At 33.8% G+C, this 11,456-nt stretch overlaps 1 pseudogene; it reads right to left on the reverse strand.

Moving 5' to 3' along the window:
* Nucleotides 1-11,071: 11,071 nt before the first annotated feature.
* On the reverse strand, nt 11,072-11,190 carry LOC112476843 (annotated as a pseudogene).
* Nucleotides 11,191-11,456: the final 266 nt, after the last annotated feature.

The following is an 11,456-nucleotide window of genomic DNA, read 5'->3' on the forward strand; positions in this document are numbered from 1 at the left end:
AAATCCTATAATAGGGTGTCACCTTCCATTTCAAATTTGTTCTTCGTTCCGTGTTATCTAATTGTGTAATATGAATGGTACTCTGTAAGATGTTGCAACATGAAGGCCCTGCCTCAGTAACATCTAGATATGTATCCTGAAGTTATCTTTATATATTACTTTTTTCACCTATGATTCAGTAGTCTAGTCATGACATTTTTACATCTGCTCCAGTTGTTTTCTGTCAAAATCACTCCATTGTCAGAATCATTCATTTAGACCAAGCTTTGTTACCACGCAACTGGATTGCAACTTTCTAGCCCAATTTAGAAAATTGCCATATGACGGCAAAGTGATTGTATTACTCATAAATCTTCAATGCCATGATGGCCAGATAAGAAAACCTAGACTTCTCTTTTCTTATAGTCTGGAAGCCCTTAATCATCTAGTCTAACCAGTTTTACATCTCCTTTCTGCTCGCCATGCACTTTCTCCTCTAGTCAAATCTAACCAGTTTCATTCACTACATGCCCCACTATTTCCCAGATGTGAGATTTTGAATCCATCTAAACTTTCTACCTGGAGAATCTTCTTCTAGTTTTATTTTCATAAGCTCATTAGATTTTAGGATATAGTTCTATTGTCATCTATTCCAATGTTATGTTTCCTTCTTATGGATGTCCAGAGCTTTTTATTTGTCTTTTTTTTTATGACACTTAAAACCATACATAATAGTTGTTTAGATACATGTCTTACTCCAAAGGCAGGATCAGCATCCAAAACAACTGTGTGTTATCTCTGTCTCTTTTTAAACCACTATAGGTACTCAACGTCTTATAACATTATGTGCTTGAATAGTCACTACTGAATAAATTATCCATAAATATGCCAAGGCTGTTGACTCCTAGGCTTTACATTTGTAGGTGTGTAACTTTGGGTTATTTATTTAGTCTGTGTTTCCTCACCAAAATATGGAAATAAATTATGTAATGTATCTATAATCTGATATGCAATAAACACTTATAAACCTTCTAAATTTAAAATCTCAATATAGATTTTAGTATACTAGAATATAATAGGACAGAATTCCTTCCCTTTCTTTTCCTATGTTGCCTAAATAACATGCTTACTGCTTAGTAACTTACCTTTAAATTTTTCTCACATTCTAGCATTTGCCTCTATCAATCGCAGATAATAAAAATTAGTCTCTGAAGTTTTTCTCTTTGGCCAATCTGACCAAAAAGCAAAGATAATTTTAACAAATTCGGGTCTATAATATTTTACTTCAATTCTTTTCTTCTATCAAATGGCAAATGCAGCTTTTAGAAAAGAAAAACCTCACAAATTTTCTGAGAGATCAAGAACATAAGGATGGCCTATAAACTTTTGTACATGGCTTTAGAAAGGTTATGAAAATGGCTCTTCTAAAAAAAAAAAGTTCTAATTATGCTCATGAAATATCTGTAAATTCCCTATAAATAGCATTACAGATACCAAATAACTTTGTTGAACTACTAGAATTACAAATCGACAATGAGAGGGAATCATTCTGTGATGTGCAGCATGTGGATTTATAATTTGGAGCACTAAAACAAGCTGATGACATTAAAGCTCTTTATCCTTTCTCATAAGTTCTTCATGATCTCTTCAAACAATGCAATTCACAAGTTCTGACAAGCCCTCAGGTCTCAAGAATAAACCCTGGCGTTGCTACAGCTGCATCCATCTCGATTCGATTTGGCAACCATCAGGGTGTCAGCATCTTCCGTAGTTCCAGGGCCAGCAGTTCTGGCTCTTCTATGGAATGTGGATTGCTGGTGATACTTTCACATTTTAGTGACTGTGGCCATGTATTATCTGAAGAAGCATTTCACAACCATGCATTATGTTAAAGATATCTCCATAGGCACTACAAGTCTTTAAAATGTGGCTTTGTTAACCCCTTTAAGGGTATGTAGAACAAGCAAAAGAGGCCTCTCTTTAAGTTTGCAAACACTGTTTAGAAAAGGCTCCTAATACTTTTAATGGAAAATGGCAATTTGACGGAAAACTGTTCAGTATGGAGGCAAAATCTAGCTTAAAAACATAATGGCCTTTTAATCAGATTTGCCCCCATGCTAAACCTCTTCCTCCCTGATGTGCACTTTTCCAATATGAATTCTTTTACTGTTTATTTTTAAATACTATAAGTCAAATAAAACTTTAAGTATTTTAAGTCCTAATATTAATTAATTTAAAATTATTTCTAGAATATAAACTGTTATTATTCTTTGCATTCAGGAGGCTGGAATGAATGGTTCAGTCCCTTTTCATCTCTTTCCTGCATTATTGTAATTACCTTCTAATTGGTCTCCCTGTCTCTAGTCTTGCATACTCCAACTTTCATTCACAGTGATATTTCTAAAAGGTAAAACTGATGAAAATTACTTACTTTAAATCATTTAATGGCTACTTACTCTTTTCAGCATAAAAAGCTAAGATTTTCACCAGGTTTTAATAGACTCTTCATGATCTGACATCTGTTCATTTTTCTTTCCAATTTCAGCATCTTCCCCAAATGAATACCTACCCTCACAACACACTCTTTGTTTACATAAGGTTTCATCCTCTCTCTTGCCTTCTAATTTTGTGATAGGTTTTCTCTTTGCTTGAATACTCTTGCCACATTCTTTTTTATGTCTGGCTTCCATCTTACTTAATTGTCATGATTCTTCTCATGTGTTACTTTTAAGAACTTATATTCCTTTACCCACCTGGGCATTCATTATAGAAATATTGTATCATTGCTATGAATATAGGTAAGTCATATTCATGCTTTTATTTACCATATGTAGTGTTGCTTAAGTATTTAAACTGTTTTTAATCATTTCAATCTAATTAATTGTTTCTGCATCTTCAAATACATTGAAATCACAGGACAGTTTTTTTCTCTCAAGATTTGTCTGAATATCAGTTGTGAAAATAACTTTGAATATATACTAGTTTTATTCAAACAGAAGTCAGAAAGTATCATCAACAATCATCATCATCATCATCATCATCATCATCATTATCATCATCACAATCATCATTAAATATCAGCTTTTAGTCATAAAGAGATCAGATGACCTCAGTGTATCCCTTGTCTCTTGTTGAATTAAGTGCAGAAGATACTAACTGGATTAGGAAGAATTTCACACACCCTAGGCACTGTTCTAAACAGTATATATGAATTCATTCTCACATTAATGCTATTAGTAGGTAATATTTTCTCTGTTACATAAATCAAGTATAGAGAGGTTAAGCGACTTGCCAAAATGTCACAAAATGAGTAAATGTTAAGCCATGATATAGAAGCAGGAAGTCTCCTTAACATTATATCATTTTGACTTTTAAAGTTACTTCTATAATGAGAACATGTTGAGAATGTATCCTGAAATTATAAGACACACACACAACAAATATTAATAAAAAATATATTATTAAAAAGAAAAAAACTATATTATTTTCCAAAAGTATCCTAAAAGTGATTAGGACAAGTTGATTCAATCTTACAAGTGTAAAGTGAAAGTAAAAATACTTTGTTATACCTATAGTATTTAAAAACATCTTATTGATTATACATTGTAATTTAGATGTGAGAATTTTGTTAATAAGCTATTTTATTTTCTTCTCTAAAAGAAAATATTTGCCATCTAAGATAGTTGAGATATCCAAACAAATAGATTTGTAGCTGTTAATATTCAGTGATCTTTTAGAAGGAGTCATGTCTTAAGCACACAATTGGACTGAGGTATTTTTACATTCTCTTCTGAATATAATATGTTATGATTCTGCCATGCTTCACTAATTGCTATAAGTTCTTCCTAAAAGAACTTGCCCTAGACTTAAATGAACATGTGCTATCATCCAATTGCGAGTGATAGGACCCAAAAATTAGTGATGAGCTCCCAACTGCCACCTCTACATTAACATAGAATAAGTTACTTATGAGATTTTCATTGGCCAATTCCAAAGTCCACCAATTAGAAATTTGTACTGATGAAAAATTTGTAAAGCTCTTTGAGCTTTTCTTTCCAGTACCAATTATAAGTTTGAAAACAAGTGGAAGGAAGAAAAGAAAAAGGAAGAGAGGGAACGAGGAAGGGAGAAATTGACTCCAATATTTTGATTAACTTTAAAATCTTAGTTTAACAAACTGGCCAACAGGAAATTTTGCATTCTTTTTATAATCCTATCACTTCAAAAAATGCTGATGGCCAGACTCCTTTAAACTATTTTAGTCATATCTGCCTCATTCTTAAACTTAGCAGATATTTGAGATCCATCTATCATGTGCAATAAAACTTCATTTTTACATTTTAATTTCTGGAAGGCTTTCATATTTAACATCAAATCAGCAAAGTTGTTCACTCAGGCTCCTAGGCAAGCAAGTTACTCTAAAATATGGTTGTAATAATTAGACATGCTCTAGAGTAGCCTTAATCGTTTTGCTTCTCCCAACTATCATGTGCATAAGAATGTCATTGAAGTTTTCTCACGCTTATCAATAATGTAGTGGCAGGGTAATTAATAGTGATAATGCAACTAATGGTGGTAACGGACAACAGTGGCCTGGAGAAGTAGAACACCAATAGCCAAAAGACATATTTTTCAGTTCCATTAAAATTCTTGCTTTGTTATGCCCACTTCTTGGATGCAAAGTTTAAACCTGTAGGTTTCTGTTCATTGCTATGAATACCTCACAGCCTCAGAAAGCTTTTTAATATTTATAGTGCATAATTTTATTTTGTTTCTAATGCGTGTATAAATTACCTGTATACACATGCAGTTTGTACTTACATAATTCTCTTCTTTTTTATTCCCTTGATATTTTCAGCCTTATGAAGTAATTAATGTATAGGGAAGATATTCTATCAGCACTTGAATAGAAAATATACTGCGGACAATTGTCTTGTTTAATTTTCAAAAGGAGAGTGACTTATGGTTTCATGATAATCAATAGCAATGTTCATTGAATGGATTACTTGCCATTTTTGTTTTTTGACACTGCCTCTACATCAAAAAAAAAAAAATTGCTTAGAGAGATATATTAAGATATACTTGACATGAATTTATGAAAGAGAAGAAAATACAATTTAAAAATTGTTTAATAAGCAATGCTTATATAATGAATATCTTGTTCTTTTATAAACTCAGATCCTGGAGTTAAAGCCTAAATATACAACAGAATGCCCATAAGTTGTCATAAACATGCCTTTTCATTTGTATTATTTGTGCTCTGTGTGTTTACTTATTAAAAATACAATGTATTTTAAGTAAAAACATAAAAAGGTGGTGTGGTACTAGTCAAATAGTGGCCATCTCAGGTACACCGATTGTGCAAAGTATTCAATCATGTAAAAAAATCACTTAGAAAGAGACTGAATCTGGGCTATATTGTCTGTATCAGTTAACTCCTTCCAGTATTTTTGAAACTAGAACATATCCTAGTACCCTACAGCTGACAATCAGAGATGTGGCTAAAGACACCCCCAAATAGACACCCACTGAGGACTTTCTTGAATCTACAATTTCAGTCTGAAATTTCTGTTGCTCTTAGAACATCAATGCTGCCTGGAGTCCTGGTGCTTAAAATTACCACGTAGTTTCATGTTTAGAAATCCATCCTTGCTAGAAATGTTTTAGAATGCCTTTGCTCCTGCCCCAGTGAACCTGATCCTCTTCCCACCCTCAGTGCCTACTGAATAATCACATCCATCCAAACTCTATGCTTTCTCAGCTCACTTGCTAAAACCAAAGTAGGGCATTTAATTCAAGGACAGCTCATCCACAAGACATTCAAATTCAATGCTGTGTAGAACTTGAGATAATAACATCCTCTCTGGGAAGATGGAAGTTGTGAGCAGCTGTGAGCAGCTAAGCTGAAAAAACAAACAAACAAACAAACAAACAAACAAAAAACCCATGAAGGGTCCGGGGCTGAGGAACCCACTTTGAGCTGTCTGCAGAGGAAGCTGCTCAGTTAAAAGGAAAATGAAAGATTTTACATGTCCGGCATCCACTAAACATATGTAGATTAATGTTCATTAACAATGAGAGGGAAATAGTTAAAGACCATTTTATCATCCATTACCACTATTATTTTAAGCCAGAAAGAGTGAGCCTTGAGATGCAAGTCCTCTGATTATCTCAGAAACCACAACTGGAATATGACTCCTTTTCCCATACATCATCTCTGAGATTGATGGCTTTAGAAATTAAGCAGGAGATGGGGTATTTAAGATAGAAAAAGGTCAGGTAATTCTCTTGCATCACTATTTCTATAGTAGAAAGACTAACAAGCTTATAGCTCAATAACTATGAAGAGTCATTCAGCCTTAGAATCAAGAGAAGGTGAGGAAACAGGAAAGACCTATTTATGTTTTCTGCTCTGATCACCATACCCACATACATAGGCTTCTCTTTTAAGTGCATGGGTATCAATCATGCTTGCTTGAATTTGTACCATACAAGTTAGGAAGAAATTTAGGAAAGCTGATTCTCCTCAGAATCTCAGTCTTCCTTAAAGAGATGCTTGGCTGGGTTGTTGCAAGAATTAAAGCAGATACTTCTGGTCTATAACAAGTATCCAAAATGATAGTTATTACATTATTATCACCTCTAATAACTATTCCTCTATCTGACTCCAAGGTCCTTAAAGATAGAGCACATGCCTTGTTTTTCTTCGTATTTGAAGAATTTCACACAAGGCCTTGAACCAAGTAGATGCTGCCTAATTCTTTGCTGCTTTTAACAGGGCTGCTCCGGACAAAATTAGAACTTAACATTCGTGAAGTGAGAATAACAAGCCAGATGAGGAGATCTATGAGACCATGCATGTTGGGAGAATACCAGCCACACATAAAGCGGCAGGCAAGTTCATGAAGTTCATACATAGGGCATGCTCTTTAGAGGGAGCTATTCACAGAAGATAGGAAGTAACAAACACATAAATTAGTGAGGACCAGAAAGGGGGCTCTACATAAGTCCATTTCAACAGGCTAGAAAGCCTTGAGCTCTGATAGCCATCAATATGAGACATACAAACAAGTAGTGACAGCATCGGAGAAATCTTTTAGAAGTTAGTGTAGAGTTGTCAGATAAAATACAGATTGGCCAATAAATTTCAATTTCAGATAAATGTCAAATAATTATTTCAGCATGTCTAATGCAAAACATCATCTCTCTTTATCCTTGCAACAATATTGCTAAGCCAATGTAACTAAGATTTTTTTAAAAGGAGAGGCAATTGAGATTCTGAGGTTATTCCTATATAATATTTGGGACATACACATACTAAAAAAAAAAAAAAAACCTATTTGTTGTTTATCTGAAACTAAGATTTAACTAGTGTCCTGGATTTTATTTGTTCATCTGGTAACTTTAATTTATACATAAAAATTATGATGCCAGACTGAAACAGGACCTGCATATAGCTAATAACAGTAAAACAAGAAACTGAGCAAGATATAGGCCAAAATGCTCAAATTGAATCTCAGTCCAAAAAATAGCCAACTCTTCTGGAACTAACACTAAAAGTGTCTTCTGAGTTTCCAGTAACATAATAAAGCTGTGTCTGATGGTTGAGCATATATTACCTTCAAGAATCCAGGATTTCTTTATTTCCCTCTGAATAGGAACTGTGCTGGGAACAAACTTGAAACTGGAAATGAGAAGGAACAAGGTCAGGGTTTTAAGCAGGTTTTCATTTTTTACATTTTCATGTTTCATATTGTATTTAATTCTATAAACTACCTCAAATTCCTTTAGGACATAAGCTCAGGTAAATCCTAAAAGAATTAATATATAAAAAAGCAAAACTTTGCCTAGCCTAAGGCAATTATAGGAAAAACAAGATAAGGAACCCAGCCGTGACCCAAGGAGCTGCTTGATTTTTTTTTTACCTCAGTTAGCAGCTTGAGCCCTTTTGCCCCTTGAAATTAACTGCTTGATATCCTTGGCAAATTAAATTAGCAGTTTCTCTGTGGAGCTCTGGGGGATAGGAATTCCAAAGACTAGTCTGAGTTATAGTAAACAAGTGTGATTTGGGGCAAAGATATTAATTGGAAGCTATTTTCAAGTCTTGTGGGTTTTGTTACTTAAGCCTCAATCTCCTGAGTTTTTCAGTCTTAAATGCTTGTCCATAAGAGATACTATGACTGAAATCCACATTTCTTTGGAGTGAGGTGGGGGGATCACTTTAATGGAATTTTATAAGCATCTCATTATTTTGTAAATTCCAGAACATTTTTTAAAGTGAGAAAAATACTATTATCCACTCTCTAAGTTCAGTACCATACAATTTAAGCTTATAACCAATGCTACTATACTTATTTAAGTGATATGTAGTAAAAAGCTTGACGGAGTTCAATCCTTTATTACTCCCACCACCTACACTTTGGATCTGTTCCCCCAAAGCAAAATCTTTTACTTAAAATACTTTTTGAAGATGTCCATCACACAGTGAAACATTTCTGTTTTTTTTTTCTATTGTAATAGGTTGCTATGTATGTTGCCTGACCCCTATCCTAGGGGTCCATATAGATATTGGCCTTGGGAAACCAGAGGGAGGTAGAAAACGAGTGTGTATTAATAGCTGGCATTTGTTAGCACAACATTTTTTTTTGTCTTTAAAGAATGACAATAGCCTTAGAGATAAAAATGATGGCTATGAAAATTCAGAATCTTTTTAATACCTAGAGATATAAGTATTAAGCTGATTCAACACTAAAAGAATAAAAGAATGGTCAATACTCTCTTCATTCCATGCTCCATATGCATTCTGTCTGATTCACTCATTCCTTTTGATTTTCTGTTTGAAACACATTGGAACTTTAGAAAAAGCTCAGATACTGTGATCCTTTTAAATAAGATAAAGTTGCCCAAATTTCTTGTCTTCCCAGAAAAATTATGGACTAGGAATCCCTGATTCTTCCTTTAGTATTAGAAGAGAATGGGCTTCCAAATACAATATCTCACACAACTACATCTAGTTAATGAAAATAAAGTGCATTCATCTAAGTATAAACAAACCAGGGAAATGCCGTTATTAGCCTTCCATACTTTACAGTATGTGGCACACAAGCAAGAAAGAAGGTAAGAATAAGAATCTGTTGTTTTTTATTTCCCATGAACAACTTCTGAAGTTACTATTAAGCAATTACTCAATAAATTATTATCTGCAAACCTAGAAAGATTTGGGGTACAATAGAGGCAGAGACGATTCTTAACTCTCCAAGACTGTAAATGGCTAAACACAGATTAGAGACCTCCCATACTCATCTCTTTCTTCGGTGTCCCTCAACAGGTGTTACCTGTGACAGAGTTCTTGTTCACATCAGATTCAAAAGTTTCCCATTTTCAAAAAGATAAAAATATAAAATACTTAAAATAAAAAGGTATTTTCTTATCTGATGTCTCTCTCCATTGCATAGATCAGTGTTCAGTTGCAAAAAAATGAAATTCATTCTGACTGGTTCAAGCACAAGGGATCTGCTACAGGTATTAAATTGCTTACAGAATGAATGTGGAGTTTGAAGGAAGACTGCAGAATAAGCTTTTAGTGATGACTTTAAAAGCCACATCGATAGAACTTGATTGCCAAAAGAACTATGAGTTTCTTCCACAATCAAAAAGAAGTCAGATCAGCAACTATCAAACATCAAAAATTTACCCCAGAAATGCAAACACTTTTAAGATTCAGGTTAGCAATAGATGCTGCAGAAGTATCAGAAAACATGGCTTCCACATACAATATCTTACACAACCACATCTAGTTAATGATTATTAACCTAGGTATAAGCAAGCCGGGGAAACTCAGTTTTAGCTTTCCTAACTTCACAGTGTGTGCAGTTCACTAGAAGGAATTGATGCCGAGTGATATACATCTAACCATTATATAACCAGACACCTTCTATCCATGTTTAAACTTTCAAATAACAACACTAGCAACAGAAAAATGTTACTATTCAACATAATGCAGTTATGTCCCATTAAAACGAAGAACTCTCTAACTTAAAAGAGATGATTCAACATTCCAACAGTCTCTGTCCCCATGTGACATTTATCTCTTTTATAATTAAGTCAATATTTCCATCCTTACATCTGTAACCTATTAACTAAATTTAAAAATTATCCACCACCAAAATTATATATTATATTAGATACAAAGATTAGATAGATGATAGGTAGATAGATAATAGATAGATAGATAGATGATAGATGATAGATAGATAGTAGATAGATAGATGATAGAAAGAAGATAAACAGAAGAAAGATAGTTGATAGATGACAGATTGAAGAATATAATATGAATAGCTAGAAAAATCCTTGCTTTTGCAACAGGCCAAAAGGTTGTAGTTAATATTTGTGATTTCTTTCTTTCACGGCACATTTCATGTGTCCTTTGCATTCAGATAAACCTCACCTGGTTGAGATCCATCGAATGGGATGAGCCAGTGATGTATTCCTAAGTAATTCAAGAAACTGAAAGTCTTAGTATTGAGTCATAGAAGTCCAAGATTAATTTTCCCCCAAGAAACATGATAGTTGAAGCTGCTTTAAAGAATTCCAGACATACTCATCCATGCCATCATTGGATGAATCTGGATTGATCTCCTCAGCATAATAGTAAAACCCTTAATTACCTATGGGGAGCCTAAAATGATCAGGTGTAGTCTCAATTTTAAGTCACGGGAAATTATCGTTTTGCCTTCTAGTAAATATATTCTCTCTTTGTGCTCCAAGATCTCTAAACTAATGAGCCTCGAAAATGGATTATAGGAAGCAAACATTTCCCTAGTAAATCATTTAGTGTAATTGTCAGAGTTGCCATTTCTGGCTTACTCCTTGATTTCAGGCTTCATGTATTCTATGGAAGAAATAACAAGATGAACTTTTCAGCTTTTAGGATAGAAAGCTGAAACAGATGTCATGTGCCTGTGCGCTAGGTACCATAAACTTTATTTATTTTTATTTTTATTTTATTTTATTTTAGGCGAGGCAGCCCTTGGTTGACCTCACAGATTGTAAGGACCTTGTCAGTTTACAATCCCTTATTTTTTATTTTTAATGCCTACAGCACCTGGTATTCCTAAGTGGTCTCCCATCCAAGTACTAATCAAGCCCAATCCTGCTTAGCTTCTGAGGTCAGATAAGATTGGGCTTGTTCAGGATAGCATGGCCATAGACCCATAAACTTTAAACTCATCAATATATTGTGTGAGCTTCATTTTAATGATGATTAATGTTTGTTAAAAACAAGATTTTGAAATGAGATTCTGGATGATCTGCTATCAGAATCAAGAGAAAATTAAGTCTTCTCATAAAACTCCATTTCCAAAAGATATCGCTTCTGAATTTCATACTGTTTATATGAAACAGAAATGTCAATAGTATAATCTTTTCACACGTTTACTCTCAATATGTCCAAACCTAACTGTTACCTCTACAAATGT

The sequence above is a fragment of the Pteropus alecto genome, unplaced genomic scaffold, assembly GCF_000325575.1.
Source record: "Pteropus alecto unplaced genomic scaffold, ASM32557v1 scaffold81, whole genome shotgun sequence".
NCBI classification, from domain to species: Eukaryota; Metazoa; Chordata; class Mammalia; order Chiroptera; family Pteropodidae; genus Pteropus; species Pteropus alecto.